Source organism: Condylura cristata, unplaced genomic scaffold (genome assembly GCF_000260355.1).
Source record: "Condylura cristata isolate star-nosed mole 26May11 unplaced genomic scaffold, ConCri1.0 scaffold00015, whole genome shotgun sequence".
NCBI lineage: Eukaryota > Metazoa > Chordata > Mammalia > Eulipotyphla > Talpidae > Condylura > Condylura cristata.
The window spans coordinates 18,674,211-18,693,298 of NW_004567116.1; the positions used below are offsets into that span (position 1 = coordinate 18,674,211).

At 32.6% G+C, this 19,088-nt stretch overlaps 1 protein-coding gene across 3 annotated transcripts in view; it reads left to right on the top strand.

Moving 5' to 3' along the window:
* Positions 1–19,088, top strand: part of IMMP1L (IMP1 inner mitochondrial membrane peptidase-like (S. cerevisiae)) — a 49,232-nt gene that overhangs the window by 2,981 nt on the left and 27,163 nt on the right. For 2 of the 3 annotated variants that reach the window (XM_012725693.1, XM_012725692.1), the window contains exon 2: positions 9,550–9,578. The exons of the other annotated variant lie outside the window; for it this stretch is intronic. The gene's annotated coding sequence lies outside the window, so the exon portion shown is untranslated. The remainder of the gene's footprint in view (positions 1–9,549; positions 9,579–19,088) is intronic. 3 annotated transcript variants of the gene reach the window in all.

The following is a 19,088-nucleotide window of genomic DNA, read 5'->3' on the forward strand; positions in this document are numbered from 1 at the left end:
CAGGGATGGCCCTCTGATGAATCCTTTTAGCAACCCCTTCCCCCAGCATCTCTGGCCTATATCCCAGTTCTTGTATCCATAAATAAATAAAAATCTTGAAAAAAAGAATTAAAAAACTTTATCTAACCTTAGTAATAGTGGTTTGTTTGCAGCTTTGTTTAGGGCAGATTTGATGTAGTAGCAAACTAAAAGTCAAATAATTGTACTTCGAATTAAATGGCAAGTGAAATTGCATATTCCATAAAGGAAGAGCATTTTACATTTTTGAAAACTTTGCAGTGAAGCAGGATAAAGGAAAATGACAAAGAAAGAAAACCAAAGTGACTCCATCTTGCATCAATGCCATTACTTAGGTCTATGACCTGGGAAGATAGCCAATTTCCCCCATTGTTTCTTTCATGTGTATTAACCTGTACTGGTAATCCATATGCAACTCTATTAATCTTAGTAGAACAAAGATGCACGTGACATATCTCCCTGGACATCTGGTGTCATTAGTCTTAAATGAGAATGATCACACACGCTAAACAGGATATAAGAATAACCCTTTTAGAGTGAGTGGTGTGGATCCTTTCTTAACCTGAAGTCCTTTCCACTTGCTCTGGCACCAGGAAGCCCTGTATGTCAACTGTTTTTAATAAAATGTAATCATGATTAATGGAAGTAACTACTTCATCAAATTACTTTCACAATTTGGAGGAACTTATTTGTTCCCACAATCATACAACCATATTTATGTGACTCTATTTCTGGGCTCTGGTACTCTGTTCTCCTGATCTATCTATCTATTCTTTTGCTAATATTACACTATGTTGATTATTGTACTTTTATAGGAAGTCTTAGAGTCAAAGAGCATCAATCCTCCAACTTTTTCTTCAGTATTGTTTTGGTTATTCTGAATACTTTTTGTGTAGATACTTAGGAATGGAGTTAGTAGGTCATATGGCAGAACCATTTTTAGTCTTTTGAGATACTGCCATAGTGCTTTCCTTAAGGGCTGCAACCAGTCTGCACCCCCACAGTGTGGGAGGCTTCCTTCTCTACATCCTCACCATCAGCTCTTATTGTTTCTGGTCTCTTCTATATCTATCATTCTCACATGTGTGAAGTGGTATCTCCTTGAAGTCTTGATTTGCATTTTCCTGATGATAAGTGGTGGTGAACATTTTTTCATATGCCTGCTTACAGTCTGTATGTCTTATTTGGAGAAGTGTCTGCTTAGTTCTGTCCATATTTTGATTTTTTTTTGTTTAGTTGTATATTCTTGTCTTTTAGATTTCAGTCTTTCTCTTTATGCCTAATATTTCATAGCTGGTTTTGTCTGCTCAAAGATTCCAAAAAAGAGCTTAAAAGTTTTGCTAGTAAGCATTCATTTTTGTTAATCTTTAAAAAAAACAACTTTTGGCTTTTAAATTTTAATTTTCACCATTGAGTATGTTTGTTGAAGGTTTATCTAATATATATGGCCCGACTTGTGTTTAGATGTGTTTCTTTTATTCCCAACTTATTAATTTATTGGTAGTTTTTATAATAAATGGCTGCTGGATTGTGGAAAATGCTTGTTCAGCATTTCTTGATATCATGTGATTGTTATCTTTAAATTTATATGTGGCATTGATTTATTTGTGTATATCTTGAACCATCTATTCTTCTCTGGGATGAATCCCACCTGCAATATTGTTCTCATAATACATTTCTGCATTTCATTTGCCAAGACTTTTTACATCAATATAAAAAAAATTGACTCCACATTTAATGCATTATTCACTTACAGGGTTTATATGTGCGTGTGCTATTCTTGTCTGATTTTTAGGTCAGGGTACTATTTGCCTTGTAAAATGTGTTTGAGAGGTTCTTCCCCCTTCAGCAGTTTTTTTGAAAAGTTTGAGATGGATTGGTATTAGATCTTTGAAAGTTTGGTAATCTTCACTAGTGAAGCCCTGAGGTTCTGACTGGTTTCCTGGGAGACTTGATTGCTCTATCCATTTCTCTTCTGTTCAAGCTGTTTATTTCATTCTGGTTCAGTGTTAAAGGGGGCCATAATGTAAAAATATATCCATTTCTTTTAGATTGTCCCATTTGTTTACATATAGATGTTTATGATAACTTCATGATCCTTTGTATTCATGTGGTATGTATTCTTATTTTGAGTGTCATTTCTGGTTCATTTAATTTTTATTTTTTCTCTCTCTTATTTTCATGTTGCTTCACTGCAGAGTTTATCAGTTTTGTTTATCCTTTCAAAGAAGCAGCTATTGGTTTCCTTGATCTTTTCTATTGTCTTTTTCATTCTGTTATATTTCATTTCTGCTTTAATTTTTATCATACTTTTTTTTTAAGTTTTCTAATTCGTTAAGATATAATGTTTGATTTTTTTTATTAGAGGTTTTTTTTTTTTTTAATGTGGGCTATTATTACTATTGCTGGTAGTGCTAAGTGCTTTGCTCTTAATACTGCTTTTCTGTTTTCCAAAATATAATTTGTCCCTTTTTATTGGGCTGTAGATAATTCATTTCTCCTTAGATTTCTTCATTTACAAAGAGTTATTTAGCCTCCCCATGTTTGGATATTTTGGAGGTTTCTTTTGGTGGTTTGTTTTTAGCTTTGTGATCTGAAGAAATGTACTAGTGTTGACTTGGTGCCATTCAACAGATTCTGTCCTTTTCTTCATCTCATTAATATTTTGCACTTGTCGTATATTGTTGTTTACTCTTCTGATTCTGTGTTTTGATTTATTGCTTTGCTCTATTCCTAGAATTATTTTTATCATGAAAGTTTGTTGCATTTTGTCAAGTGCTTTTTCTGTATCTTTTGAAGTGATATGTGTTTTTTTCCATTTATTCTGTAAATGTGGTATATTACACTGATTTTTTAAAAAAGATTTATTTATTTATGCATACAGAATTGGGGTACAATCCAGAGGTAGGGGGCGGTGAGAGGATTCACGAGAAAGAGAGTGGGGAACAGAACATGCCAACTGAGAAAGTACACTGCTGCGGGGAGCAGTTGGGTGGGTCAGAAGAGGTCTGCCGTGCCATGTGGGTCTCCTTTGGGGCGCAGATGGAACTCAGGCTGAAGTGACTTTAGCTTCTTAGTGCTGTGCTTTATTTAACCCACTGCACCACCAGGAAGGGCCCTATTACACTAATTTTTATATGACTAACCATCCTTTCATTTTAGAAATAAATCCTACTTGTCACAGTGTTTAATCCTTTTAATATACTATACTGCTGATTTAATTTGCTAGTATTTTTGAGGATTTTTGGATGAATATACATAGGGAATATTGCCCTGTGGTTTTCTTGTATCTTTGTGGGCTTTAATATAGGATAATATAGGTCTCATAAAATGAGTTAGAAAGTATTCTCTTTAGTTCTTTCTGATTAGTTTGGGAAGGATTTATATGAATTCATTTTAAAAATCTTTGGTAGAATTCACTGGTGAAGCCACTTGGTATAGGATTTTTCTTTGTTAGAAGGTATGAATGGTGTTTTGATAAACATAGAATAGGTAAACAGTTGAATGCCATTTGTCTGTGTTATATGTTATACCTATAATTTCAGTTAATTGTAATGGTTGAACAAGTTTACATCTGTGTACTAGCTTTTTAGGGCTGCTTTAACATATTCTTATAGCTTGTGGGGGGCAGAAATTCCACATCAAGATGTTTCAAGGTTTGTTTCTCCTGGAGGCTCTGGAGGCTTTTCTAGGTTCTGGTGGCTGTTAGTATTTCCTGACCTCCCTGAGTCAATGCATAACTCCAGTATTTAGATACTTTATATTAATAGAGCCATCCTGTTTCTTTGTGTGTCTTTTTCTGTCTCAGTTAAGGACATTCTCCTTGGGTTGTGGGCCACATAACTCAGTGTGTCTCATCTCAATTCTTAATTACATCTTCAGAGACCCTTTTTTCGAATATGGTTATATTCTGAGTTTCCAAATGGACATAAATTTTAGTGTGTGGGAAATACTAGTCAACTCATTATGGCCCCTTTTTGGTCATTAGATAATAAATGGTGTTGTGTAATATATTTACAATTAAAAAACTCTTAAGTCTGTGAACATCATTATTATATTTTACAATATTCTGATAGTGTTAATGTTAATTTTCATATTATAGATTGCTGAGTAGGGAAGTAATTTTCTTTTCAGATTTTATAAGCTTTATTAGAAGTTAGGAATCATTGACATACCTTTGCTTTTTAGTGACAATATTGTACTTATTTGTATGCACCCACATATATAACAGTATGAATGAAAATTATTGACTTACAGATTTAGTAGTTATATTTTTACCACAATAATTAGATTCTAAATCAATTCTGTATCAGAATATTGGTGGTCTCAAATTAATTGGAATGAGTGTGTGAAATTAAATTTCCTTGAGATTTTTGGTGTTCATTGCTGACTCATAAGTGTCTACTGAATTTTTCAAATATTTAAATAACTGAGAAAAATACTGTTAATAATAGTAGAAATTAAGGTATATTTAGTTGAGTCTTGCAATCAGATGAGATTGTTCAGGTCAAACATTGCATGACGTGTATCTTTATGCAGGGTGTTGTTATAGGAAAACAAAACCAATTTTCGGGGTCCTAAGTTAACAGAGAAAAAAATGGTAGGTCATAAAAGAGAAGATTGAGTAAAGCGAAATCTGTGTTTAAAGCAATAATGCATTAGAAAAGAGAAGATAGAGCGATAAAATCAGGAAATGTCAGAAAATTGATATGTACAAAAGCAAAGGTAAGACGTAGCTTAGAAGAAGACTTTAAGAAGAGAAAATAGGAGAAATAATACCATGACTAGCTTAATGTTAATGGGTAGATTAATATAAAACTTTCATTTGCTCAGTCAAATAAATGTCAATTATTAGGGACTCATAGGAGTCTTGATATCAAGATTCAATTCAAAATTTTTTTTAAAAGATTTATTTATTCATACAGAACTGGGGTACAGGCCAGAGATGACGAGGGTGAGAGGATTCACCAGGGACAGAGTGGGAAGCAGAACAGGCAGATCAACGAGGTACACTGCTGAGGGGAGCAGCGGGCGAGTCAGGAGAGGTCTGCCACGCCATGTGGATCTCCTCCGCGGCAGGCAGGGATCGAACTCATGGGGTAGTGGCTTAAGCTTCTTAGTGCAGTGCTTTAACCCGCTGTGCCACCAAGGAGGGCCCCAATTCAAATTTTTAATGTTATTTTCTAGAAGAAAGTAGAAGGAACCATTTCAAGTATGTGTTGATAATATTTTAATATGTAGTACATATAACTTGTATGTTACTAAATATATTTAAGGTATATATCCATATTTTCTTTTAATGACCAAACATTGGTTTTCAGTGTAGACATTGCAATAGCATATGTAAATGCATAAAAGACTTTGATACATGAACTTTTAAAAATTGCTTTATCCAAATTGTCATCATATATTTGAATTCAAAATCCTATTAACCCACTAAAAGTAAGATGCGCCTTAACAACTGAGAGGCATTTAATCATATTATTAATTCAACTCAACATGGATGAATGAAACCATTTCCTAATACAATTTCAGTTTCTTGCTTTAGGAATCTTGAAACCATGGATCATCCATATATGCTTTGATAACCTGCTTTATCTGTTTTTGTTTTTTTCTTTCCTGAAAATCTTGCAACTGTCCTGAACATTTAAAGTATTTTAGGACAGACCTATGGTAAATGGTTTCTTGCCCTCTTTTTCCCTCTGTCAATTCCAAGTTCAAGTTAAGTCTTATGAATGCCGTAATGCTGCTCTCTGCTGGACACAGTATAATTTTCTAAATTGGCATGTAATAGATGAGCATATAAGTAAGTGGATATCTGGGCCCACTAAAAAGGGAGAATGCTCAGCGAGATTTACACACATACAAAAAAGTGTACAACAAAAGCGACTCTTGTCTTCCTTTTTTTTTTTTTAAACCTTTGAAAGAACAGGTTTACTAGAGAAGGAGAAAGAAAAATAAAGGCGCCTGCATAATCACAGTTGGACAGGAGAGCTGCCAGCTATATTAACTTAATATGTGATGGTAAAAGTTCTGATTGTCTTGCTTCTAAATTTCATTGTTGGTTTCCTGTTTGGTGGCATCTAAAAGTTAATGTATTTATTGAAAGGTGCTTAGAGATAATAGACTTTTTAGAATTTCCAAAATTGTCTCTATGTAATGTGAATTTTTAAAATCATTGCTGTGGTTGTTTACTCTTTTGTAATAATTTAAATTTCTTATGCTTTTGTTTGTCCAAAGGAAATACTTAAAACACCTCCAATATAAATTAAGGTGGTTAGTATTGAATCTCTTTTGAATGAGTCACTCCATATTACATTGTGTACACACACACACACACACACATACACATATATTTTTAAAAAAAGGTTTATATAGACCAGAGGTGCAGGTGATGAGAGGATTCATGAGAGAAAGAGTGAGGAACAGAACAGGCAGATTAACTGAAACACACTGCTGAGGGGAGCAGTAGGTGAAACAGGAGAGGTCTGCTGCACTATATGGGTCACCTCCTGACCAGGGATGGAACTCATTCTGCAGTGGCTGTGGATAGCTTCATAGTGCTTCACTCCATGTGTGCCACTAGGGAGGCCCTATATTACTTTTTATAAAGTAGACTTTGAATGTAAGTTTATGGATATTCCTGCTCACTCGTTTTCTAGTACACACGGTGAATCATATTTCCATAGAGTGACACTAAGCTGGACCTCAATGGTCGTGTCTGTCTCTTCTATTACCAGCCATCACTCGTGTGTGTGTGTGTGTGTACAGGCTTCCAATATTGTCTTTTACTGTGTAATTAGTGTTGTTCTTACAACTTTTGAGATGAAATATTATATTTTTGAAGTGTAGCCTACATAAAATTATTGCCTGGTTGTAATTGTTATTTTTTTTAAAAGTAAGCTCACATTTTCTTGACAAGAAGAGGAAATGACAGAAACAACATTGAGCTAAACAAATATTAATTAAACAAATATTAACTGTGCATATTCCTTAACGACCTGGCAATTTTGGGGGAATAGATATTGGGAAATCTTGTAAAATACTCTCAATTAGAATTTAAGGGGGTTAGGCATAGTAACATTTTTATTCCTAAAACATTGCAGGAAAAATTAGTAATGCCAACCCAGAAAATAAAATTGTTATTAGAAAAAAGAGAATCTTATCATTAAGAATATATTAATACTATTTCAGAAAATGTATCATTTAAAACTCATTGTAATATGTTACAGTGTATATAAATGTTGGTATATAATAAAATAAATATGCATAAAAAACAGATATCCATTTAGCCAATACTGGTATGCCAGAAATCTTTGATAGAGTCTTCCTGTTTTTCAGAGGTAACTAATATCCTGATTTTATGTTAATTTTTCTGTAATTTCTCCATATATTGTCAGAGTAAATTCAGAGATGGTGTTTTCTAGTATACTGGGTATCTTAGGGATAGTATAAGTAAAGAGTTTAGATGTAATTCCAGTTAGGTTAACACAGGGTGGAACAAGACTTGTGGCCTTTTAGGGATGAGTGGGAGACTGAACAGATGACTGTAAAAGGTTAGCAACTTAGAATATAGGTGGAAGACATTATCCTCATGAGTTTTATTGTGATGTGGTCAGAGGACAGTAATCAGATTGAGTTGTTTTATCTGCACTGTCTGTAGTTCCCCAAGCCTGATTCATCATCCTCACATTTTGTGAGACAGTGGGCATGTCTGAGATGCACATGTAGTAGAAATACAGAATGATGCAACTGCATATAAAACACATTGGTAATTTCTAGAAAAAGACGTTTATTTACATTTTGTCATGGTACCAGATTTGGGAATATATTATCAATGTAACAATGTGCTAGTGTAGAAAAATAAAAGTGTAGGAGGCTCACTATAAAGTTGTTTGTAGTAGCAAGAGATTGGAAACACCCCCAATGTCTGTCTGTGGGTTACTGGTTAGAAGAAGTATGGCATATACTGCTGTAACAATGGAAAGATATTCTATATATTTATATATGTGGCTTTGGAAAGTTTTCAAACATACATTGTGCTCCTTCCGTCCCACTCCCCACCCCTCAATCAATTCTTTTTTTTTTAATGGAGGTAACATTGGTTTACAAAATAGCTTGTTTGAACACTATAGGATCTCCCTTCAGGTGTTGTTTCCATACCAAACCCACCAACAGATTACCCATAGTCATTCACCAAAGTCCATTGTGCTCCTTCCCATGTTATTGTCTGCCCTCCTTCCACAGTTCCCCTGCCCCGACCTCTGTTTGCTGAATTCTACAGTCAGATTTCTAGGATTGCTGTTTGGCTTGATCTGACCTTTTGTTTCTCTGTGTTCCACATATAAGTGACAACGTCCGGTATTTGTCTTTCTCACATTTTGCTTAGCATAATTACCTCCAATTCTGTCTATGTAGCATGCAGCTGAATGGTATTCCATTGTGGATGTATAGCACATCTTTCAATTTTCTCATCTGTCTTTTCGATATGTGTCATTTTCACAGGTGTGAGGTCAAATGCACATTGTTGAAAACAGAGTTCAAATTTTTGTAAATCACTTCTTGTGTAAAGATGCATGAAATTATTTTCATAAAGAAAATCTGGAAGTGTGTAAAATATCTAAGCCAGGTGTGTAGATAAGGATGGAAAGAGAATAGATGGGATTTTTTAATATACTTTTTAGGTTATTTTAATAATTAAATATGTGAATATATTACTGGTTTAAGATAATTTTGTTACTGACGCAATCAAAAGACAAGGATAGGGGAGAGGGAGAGTAGGGCCAGGGGGGCCTACGGTGGAAGATTATTAGGGCTCTGGTGGTTGATATGGTGGGAAATACTTTTATAAAAGTTTGAATCTATAGCCCCTAAGCCAAATACAGTAATGTAAACTATCTCTTCTATTTCTTTTAACAGTGTCTTACAGTTCTTGTTTAACAGGACTCATACCTCTTTTGTTAAACTTATTCCTAGATACTTTCCTAGATACTTTATTATTTAATTATTAATTTTTTTTTTTTTTTTAAGAACTGGGGTATAGGCCAGAGGTGGTGAGTAAGAGGATTCACCAGATACAGAGTGGGGAGCAGAGCAGGCAGATTGACAAAGTACACTGCTGAGGGGAGCAGGGGGCAGATCAGGAGAGGTCTGTTGTGCCATGTGGGTCAGCTCCCGGGCAGGGGATTGGACTCGTGTTCTGTGGCTCGGAGAGCCTCAGTATGGTGCTTTAACCCCTTGCTCCAACAGAGAGGGCCCATACTCTATTTTTTAATAGGATTATAAATGGGATTGTTTTCTTGGGTTCTTCTAGTTTATTTATTGTGTATAGGAAAGCAACAGATTTTTGTATTTTATTTTATTTTATTTTTTAGCCACTTCCTTTACCTTATGCATTGTTTTAAGTAATTTTTAAGTGGCATCTTTATGGTTTTATTTATATGTTATTATGTTGTCTGTAAATAGTGATAAATTTACTTCTCTAATTTCACTTGCTTTTATTTCTTTTTCTTACTGAATGGCTCTAACTAGGACTTCCAGTACTATCTTCACTAATAGAGGTAAGAGTGATTATTCATATCTTAGAGGAAAGCTTTCAATTTTTACCATTTAGTATGATATTGACTTTGTTTTGTCATATATTGCCTTCATTATGTATAAGAGCCCTTTATTATATTCCTTCTCTTATCATTTTATTGCGATTTTTTAAAAATCACAAATGGATGCTGAATTTTATCAAATGCTTCCTCTGCTTTTATTGATATGTTCATGACTTTTTATTCCTTTTGCTAGTGTGACTAGTTACATAGATTGATTTTTGTATGTAGAACCATCCTTGTATCCCTGGAAAAATCCCAATATCATTATGATGTATGATCTTTTAAATATACTGTTGAATTTTGTTTGCTAAGATTTTGTAGAGATCTTTCGCACCTTTGTTCATCAGGGATATTAGTTTGTAGTTTCCTGTTTCCTTTTTTTGATGAAGTCCTTGTCTGCTTTTGGTATCAAGGTAATGTTGGCTTCTTGTCTAAAATCATTCTTTCTTCTACAGTTTTTTGGAAGGGTTTGAGAAAGGACAGGTAGTACATCATCTTGGAACTTTTTGTAGAACTTATTACTAAAACCATCTGATCCTGGGCTTTGGTTTTTTTTTTTGGAAACTTTTGATTATTAATTTAATTTCCTGAGTTGTAAATGGTTTGTTCAGGTTTTGTATTTTCTCCTAATTCTGTGTTGGAAGATCATACAATACTAAAAAATTGTCCATTTCTTCTAGATTGATCAATTTATTGGCATAAAGATGTTCACAGGCGTCTCTTATGATCCTTTGTTTTTCTGTTGTAAATTCACTTTAATTTCTGATTCAATTATTAGAGTTTTTTTTTTTTTCGTAATGAGGCTGATTAAAGGTTTTTCTATTTTGTTTGTCTTTTCTAAGAACCAGATCTTGGTTTCATCCATCTTTTGTATTTTCTCTTTGATTTCCATTTCATTTTTTCTGCTCTAATTTTTATTATTTCTTTCCACTGACTTTTCTTTTCATTTTTCTTCTTTCCCTAGTTGCTTATGGTATGAAGTTAGATTGTTTATTTGAGATTTTCATTGTTTGTTTATGTAGGTCTTAGTTGGTATAAATTTCCTTCTTACTACTGCTTGTGCTGCATCTCAGAGCTTCTGATAGCTTGTGTCATTTTTGTTTGTCTATGGGTAATTTTTGGATTCTCTGATTTCCTTGTTGGTACAGCAGTTCAGTGGCATGTTGCTTACTTACCACGTATTTGAGATATTACTTTTGGTGATTAGTTTCATTGTTAGTAGAAAAGATGTTTGTTATTATTTCAGTCTTTATGAATTTTTTGATTTGTTTTGTGACTGAACTGGAGCCAAATGACAGTGAAATGTATTCATCTGCATTAAACTGGCCTTGAAAGTAACATTAAAGTGTAGCCATAGCTTTGTTGTGCCTGTGAAGAACAACTTCAGGGCCTTGCTAGTTTGCCATATATTGTTTATAGAAAAGTGATATGTCATTTATTAAATATCACCAGGCAAATAAAACAGTATTAGATTACCAATTTAACAGATAGGTGGAAGAAATTCATAGGATAGTTGTGTGAGGGGGCTTGGATCTTTCATGCCCTCTCTGTGTATGTTGCTCGCCCCAAATCTCCATGTGTTCATCAACCCAAAAGCACTGACAGCATTTTAAAAAGAAAACTGCCCATATAGGAAAGTCCACATAAGTAGATGGGTCACTGGATTTTTTTTATAAGCCAAATGTATCCATGTAACCAGCACCTAGATAAAGAAGAACTTTGATAAGTGCTCTAAATGACACTTTATGCTCCTTTCCAGTCACTATTTTTCTGCCTCCCATACAGATAACTACTACCCAGATTTTTAATAACATAGATTAATATTGCTTGTTTTTCTGTTTTATATGTAAAGTATATACAGTGTAATATTTGAAAGGTTGGTTTTCTTTTCCCAATATTTTCTTGAGATTCGTCCACATTATTGCATGTAGTTGTAGTTTATTTTAATTGTTTGTAATTCACTATATGACTATCTCACAAATATACTTTATATACTCTATTATTAATGACTACTTTGTGTTTTCCATTAATACTGCTAGAAACATTCTAATAAACATCTCTTGGTAAATATGTTTATGTGTTGCTTTTGGACATATGTCTAGGAGCAAAATTACTAGATGGTAACTATGTATAAGCTTTAATCAGTTCTGCATATTTTTCTAAAATGCTTTACATTCAGGGAGATTTGTTTTTTCATGTCTTTGCCCTCTCATCCATCAACCCTTAACCCTCAGCTCAACCCTCTCCTCCATCTTTTTCTTTTTCAAGTTCTGGTGGGTACAGAAGAGTAAACCATTATTGTAATTTTTAGTTTGCTAATGACTAATGAAATTGCATGCTTTTTAGTGTCTATATTGACTTTTTTTTCTCTTTTGTGAGGTGCTTGTTTGTTTCTTGTTTGTTTCATTTTTGGTCAGTCTTTGTCACTGATTTGTGAAAGTTCTTTATTTTTCAGATTACAAGATTTTCACTAAATATAGGCACTGCAAATATTTCTCCTGAGGTTTACCTTTTTTTTACTCTTTTAATAATTCTTTTCCGAACAGAAGATTATGTTTTAACATTTTAGCTTAACCATTTATATTTAGTGCTTTTTGTGTCCTAATCCTCTGAGGACTTTCTGTGTTTTGCCTTAAAACTGCTAGTGTTTTACCTTTCATATTATAATTTTAGACTGTATTTTCATGTTATATAATTTTGCTAGTTTTTTAAAAACTTAATCTCTAGCTCTAGACAGAAAATAAGTGGTGGACTTGCAGTAATGACCATAATTATGTACTTGTAGAAAATACCTACTTAAGAAAACATGTGTTTATTTATGTTTACCTGCAGCTTTAATGTACTGCTTTGTTTGATTGTTTGCATTTAAGGAGGCTCTACTCAGGGATGAATTTTTGGAATGGAAAAGTAAATGTATGATTTTTAATATTTTTAATAATACTAGTATTCATCAAGTATTCACGAAACATAGAATTTTGTGGAGTATTTATAGAAATAACCCCAGTTACCTCTCTTGAGTATAGTTTTCTGTTAAACTTTAAGATATTTAATTGAGGGGGAAGTAGGTTTTAACACATTACCAAAGCAATATAAACTATTGGATGTTGCATTTGAAAATTATTTGGCAAACTTCCTTTAAATTGATTTTATGTTGGATTTCCTGGTTAGCATCCATTTGTGCACAAGTTTTAAACATTTAAAGGGCTTTCAGTGATACTTTTTGTTATTCAAAAATATTTTTTGTCTGTGTTCTGATTGTGTGCTATTATTTATATTGTAGAAAATCTTATTACCTTGGTATTTGAGTTTTTATCTTATAAATGTTTACTATTAGTTGTATGAAATTATTCTGCATAATTTTGTATTTTATGACAGTGATTTTCTATTTAAAAATGTATTTTGTCTCTGATCACAGGGCTGAAATGAAAGGTGATTGTATTTGACTCTTAACTAAACACTGAGATATTTTTCACTTGTCAACTATATATTTTAGTTTAAAGCATCAAATTAAATATTTTATCCTGGCTTTTATTTTAATCATGCATTTAAAAACTCAAATTCAGATAAAAGATAGTTTCAAAATAAATTCAGTATATTATTTATGAGTGGAGCAACACATTAGCATTGGGTTCACAATAGATCATATCGCTTTTATTCCATCTTACAAGCTTAGCAGCACAAACAGAATAATCAACATATTATTTGGCTGTCATCTGCTGAACAGAAACCAGAGATCACAAGGAGGTTTTCCCTAGCTGTGGTGATGGCCTTTTTGTTCCAAGCCCCCATCTGGGAGGGCCATGGTGTGTTATCATATGGAACGCGGGGTTTTCTGTAATCTGCTTAGCTGCACTGCAGTTTGAATCTTCATTCCATGTTTGTGTAATTTATAATTTTAATGAGACCATGGCTCTTGTGGGCTTTGAAATATATTAAAAGCTCTTTTGTGCATATGCTTTTGTTCTTGCTTAATAGGCTCAGTGTATTTAAAACTGATGAATTTTTATTCATGAATTTGGATGTCAGGGGATTAACAGACTGAATATCATTGCACTCATCTATTGATATTTAGAAAGTTTTTTTATTGTTATTATTTTGTTTTGCTTTAGTGTGTGTGTGAGTGTGTGTGTATGTGTGTAAGAGAGAGAGAAAGAGAGATAATTGAGAACAGAAAATGAAGGAATTTATATAATTTTAAAAGGCTAGGGAAAAGTGGCACAGCTAGGTCATAAAGAATTGATTTAGATTTTTATCTGTGTTTTTAATCAATACTTATATTTTATCTTAGTTTAAGTATTTTTGATATTTATTATAAAGCAATAATTATAGAAAACCTACTTTTAAATGAGTTGATATATTACATACTGCTATTTATGTTGATATAATATTCCAAGGTGTGACAAAGATAGACTATATTTTGATTATGTAATACCACTTGCCTGTGGTTGTACCAAATCAGCCACTAACATTCTTGAATTTAATTTGGTATGTATTTTATATCTCAGCTCTTTGCACTTTTCCTTATTTTTGTGAAACCATTTTCATTAATGGATTTGTATACAAGAAAAAGACCATTCTTAGAAAACAGCCTTCTAGTAATATATAAAAGTGATCTTTTTTTCTTTTGTTAAAATTCTGAAATATACAAACTGCTTCAAATCTCTATGGTTGTTACTTATACTACCTAAAAATTTTAATATAAATGATTTTATAGCACTAGGACAAAATTCACGATCCTTTCTAGATCTGGACATGTAGTTGTCTATTGGACACAATGAGGGGTGTGAAACCTTTCTATGAAGTTTTTATGAAGTTACAAAAATTGCTTTTTTTAAAGCCTACATTTGCTGGGCCAGAGGGATTTTATGAGTATAAAACATCACTCTTTTTTGGTTAGATGATGGTCAATAACTTGGCAGATTCTTCTCCTCTGCTACCCTCAAGCTAAAAATATGAAGTACAGTTAAAATGACAGCATTTTATACTTTTTTTACTAACCTTATCTTTACAATTCAACACTGGAATATGTGTTCATCCACAGCATCTGTCTGCCTTAGTATTTTTATTAGTTATAGAATTTCAGTTAGCTTAGGACTTTGCTATTGAAAAATTAACTGATTAGCTCAAGTAGTACTTTCTGTTAATATATAATGAGAGTCACATATGCATTTTTTTAACTCACTTTCTACAATTTTACCTTTTCAGCATGTAATGCTCATGAAGTATTTTTTTGTACTGTTCAAAATTCAGTATATATTAAATGCTTATAACATCTCAAAATTGACTAGTCACCTTTTAAGTGCTCAATTGCTATATGTAGTTAGCAGGTATTGCTATATGTAGTTAGCAGGTATTACCTTGTTGGACAGTGTAGCTCTAAAATGTTATACATAAATACATATTATAACAGAAATGGATATTTTTGTATCTTTAATTATTCTAAACACCTCATCAAGACAGAGTATTCATGCGCAATATAGCTGAAGATACATACAGTATAACTTCCTTATAGCTCTGCCATTGGTATGATTGAGGTGCATCTGCCTGATTAATATATTCATCAGCTTAAAATTTTATCACCTGACACATGAGTGATGAAAAAGAGATATGGCTAATATAATGGAAGTGTATATTCCTCCACAACTGTGGGCAAACCCAACTTTTCAAACAAACCATATTTCAAGTATATAACGAAGCTTAGTTTTTCAATAATCCCATGGGGTATCTTACATTTTTTTTGTTTGCTTAGGCTGAGAACACCTTGTCTTGTCAAGAATTTTGCTTGATATGAGCTTGTGTAACTATAGGACTCTTTTTCATATGTTTGCTTAGACATGGTATAGCTCTAAACTTCTGGAAGCAAAAAAAAAGCTGGGTATGGAGTATTTTCCCAAAATATCTCTAGGATTCTATACATTTTAAATATTACATGAGTGAAAATACATGGAGATTACTAAGCACTTTAAAAATACAGTTAGGATTTACAAAGCCTTGAAATACAGTAGATTTGTACTAATTAAAATATTTTAAAGTATAAAGTGACCAACAAGACATAAAAAATATTACTGCTGTATGTAGAGGCCTTTTCATGTGTAATTGGTTTAGAGAAAATTCATGTGAGCTCTGAAAATTTTTCAAATTTTCTAAATTTTGATGGAAATGATCTAATTTTTATGTAAGCTAACTTTTATGTAGGTATGAGCTGTTGCCTGTTGTATTGTGCTCACTTAAGTTTTTATTGACTTCTTTCTCTGTTTCTGTATTTAAAGCGTTGGCACAAAATATTAAACTATTCTTTAAACAATACCTCTAGTTTTCTTGTAGATAATAAATCCATCCATTGATTTCCTAATTTTATTATGTACACAGTCAATTGTAATCCAAGATTACAGCAAACAAGATGTTAATTTTGAGACATAATCTATGTACATTTCAATTACAGAGCATGATTGTTACAGAAGCACAGAATAAAAAGGAATAACATTTGTGCTATCCTCACAGGAGCTGTCAATAAAAGATGTAATAGGGGATTTAGGAATCTGGAAATGGCCAACTAATTTATGTGAATCTATTTTATTTCAGCTAGAAAGACCAAGCTCTTTTTCGTCTGCACTGCATATTGCAGAGCACAGGCTGTATATAGAAAACCAGGCGGCTGCATATGGATAGTCCCTTGATATCATTCACTTGCTGTGTAATCTTATTATGCAAAGTTCTAATCTTCACCTAGAATGAATGCCTCTGGGTCAGAATATAGTCATATCAGGGTTTTTGAGGTCATGTTTTGTGATCCTTAGCTTATTCTTCTAAGTAGGACTGGGATTTAAAGGGTATTCCCCAGACGCTAGCAGAGATAGACAGCAGAACCTGCTGCCTTTTTGGAAGACAAGACCAACATGAGGTCCCTGGTAGGATTAAAGTTGATTTGTAGCTGTAGGATTTTTTAACAGATGTATTATTGGACAGGGAATAGGGGGCCACCAGCACAGCAAAATTGAATCACGACTGGCATTCTCAGGGAGTTTGCTGCCTGCTAAAACAGCAGCTGCATGTGGATTTGACTTCTTTCAGGTGAAGCGACTTCCAGTCATTTGGAAAGGATGGGATGAAAAGGAACCTTGGTGATAATTTTGATGTCTGCAAGATTTAGTACCAGTGTAATGGGATTATCGGTAACACCTTCACTGCAGAAAAAGCCACCTGGCGCTATAACTGGCAGCAACTGAGAACTAATCCTTTCCCATCTCTTGGATGTCATTCATGAAGCTCAAAGCGATTTCTATCCTGCTAACTGTGATTAATTTTATAAACAACAACAAACAATTCAGGTGATCAAGGCATGAATATGCTTTACATTAATTATTTAAAATATGTAGCCTTATAGACAAGATGACTTATAAATTATGAGACATATAAATTATAAGATGCTATATATGATGGAAAATATATAGAAATATCAAATAGAAAAGTAAGTTAATAATGTACTTTATATATTTCTAGATGAGTGGCAAAAAGTATTTGCTACTAGTAAAGATTTATATTTGATATTAAAAATTAATTTAGATACTTTGTGTTCTTTTGGCTACAAGACCAGTATTAATAATATTATCCAAATATGTTCTGGTATAAAGAATTGGCATAATTTGTCATACATTTTACTTATATGACTGCCCCATTCCTGCTAACTAAATATTATTGAGTAAAGCATTTAATGATACAAAGTATATTTTTAAAAATTAAAGTAATGCTAACTCAAACTACTGATGAAAAGGCTCTTCTTGAAAGTGTATGATCATAATGTGTAAGTCCTAAAATAGTTAATATTAATACTGAATGATTTTTTTTAATTCAGATATTCTTATTCAAATCTTCCTTTAGCAAATGGAGTTTGGTTAGTTGTGGTGGAATCATGTATTAGCTAACAGAGTTTTTTGGCATTTAATTAAAACTAAAAACTTTATCAAGTACTTTATTTAGAGGTGTTAATTATTTTAATATTCTTCTCTTACATGGTCCAGAATAAACTGAGAGAAAATGAAGTGAAATTATCCCATCAGTCACCCAAACAGTATGCAACATAACTGCCAAGACAAGAAAAGATAATTAGTGTTGTCAGTATTATGATCCTAGAGTACTTACTTTTAAAATATTTATTCATAGAACTTGATTTTCATCTTACCATGTTTTTGACTTAGTTGCTTTCTGTTAAAAAAAATAGATGATAAAACCTAATCTTAGGGTTTCAAATCATGAAATCGTCACTAAATCTAAGTGACTGAACTGTATTTTGAATTATAAGAATAATTAAAATATAACTTTCCATCATGCATAATGTATTGGCTTACTTATAGCCTCTGTTGACATGCTGTACATTTTCTTCTTCTCCATGTGAGATCTTTATTAGAAACATTAATAACTAAAATATAATAAGCTTATATAGCATTCTTTCATGTAACCTACAGAACAAATACTTTTTAAAATTATTTTGTTTTAACTGGTTTCAGCAGTTTTGGAAACTGCTCTATTTCAAAATGTGTTTCTTCATTTGTTATCACATTTTAACTGAATGAATGAGAAAGTTTAACAGTTTTACTACTGAACTACACTTACATAAACTTATAAAGGACTTTTTGAGCCTTAGTGTTTTTACTGTTTGAAAGCTGTTTAAAAAACATGCTATCACACTGAAAAGATCTGTCCATGATATTAACGGGCTAAAGCCTTTTCTTATCCTCATTGCACAGCTATTTGTATTTTAAATATAAAATATTTGTTTTATGTGTAATTTCAGATTATTTTACCTGGTGGTATATATTCTCAGGGTAAACTTCTGTGGTAGCTAAGGGTATCATTTAATGTTTTTTAAAGAAGCTTTCCTTTCAAAGCACAATTTGCCTGAAACTTTTATTAAACATGGTCACTTCTTTTCAGCTTTTTTATTTATCAGTTTGGTGAATGGCTCTTGAGAGTATTTTTTCTCTTTCTATTCTAGCATAATTTTGATTTGGTTAGAGGTGGTTATTTCTTTTGTAGAGTTTTAAGTAAACTTAGTTAAATTCTCTTAAGGTATACAAGGTCTTCACAGTGATTATATTCTTTTCAGTTAGACATAGTTGTCTTGCATTTAAAACTTTATTGATATTAGAAATTTGGGTCATCTTTAAAAGCTATAAATGTTAATTTATTGTATTGCACAGGTAACTTGTGATGGAGGTTGGGAGGTTAAGGAGCTTGGGAATAAGAGAAAAGAGGATATAGGGTGAGAAATGGGTTTTGTGCTTTTTAAAAAAGATTTTAAAAGAGTAAGTCATGTGTAACTAAGAGCAAGTTGGGAATCATAGCAATTTTTGATTACTTATGAGATGATAAAGTTTTTTTCTCTTGGTTATTCATGAAACTTAATATCTTTCTTTGGTGCTACGCATGAATTGTAGACTGGCACAGAGACAGCTGCCTATGATAATGCTAAAT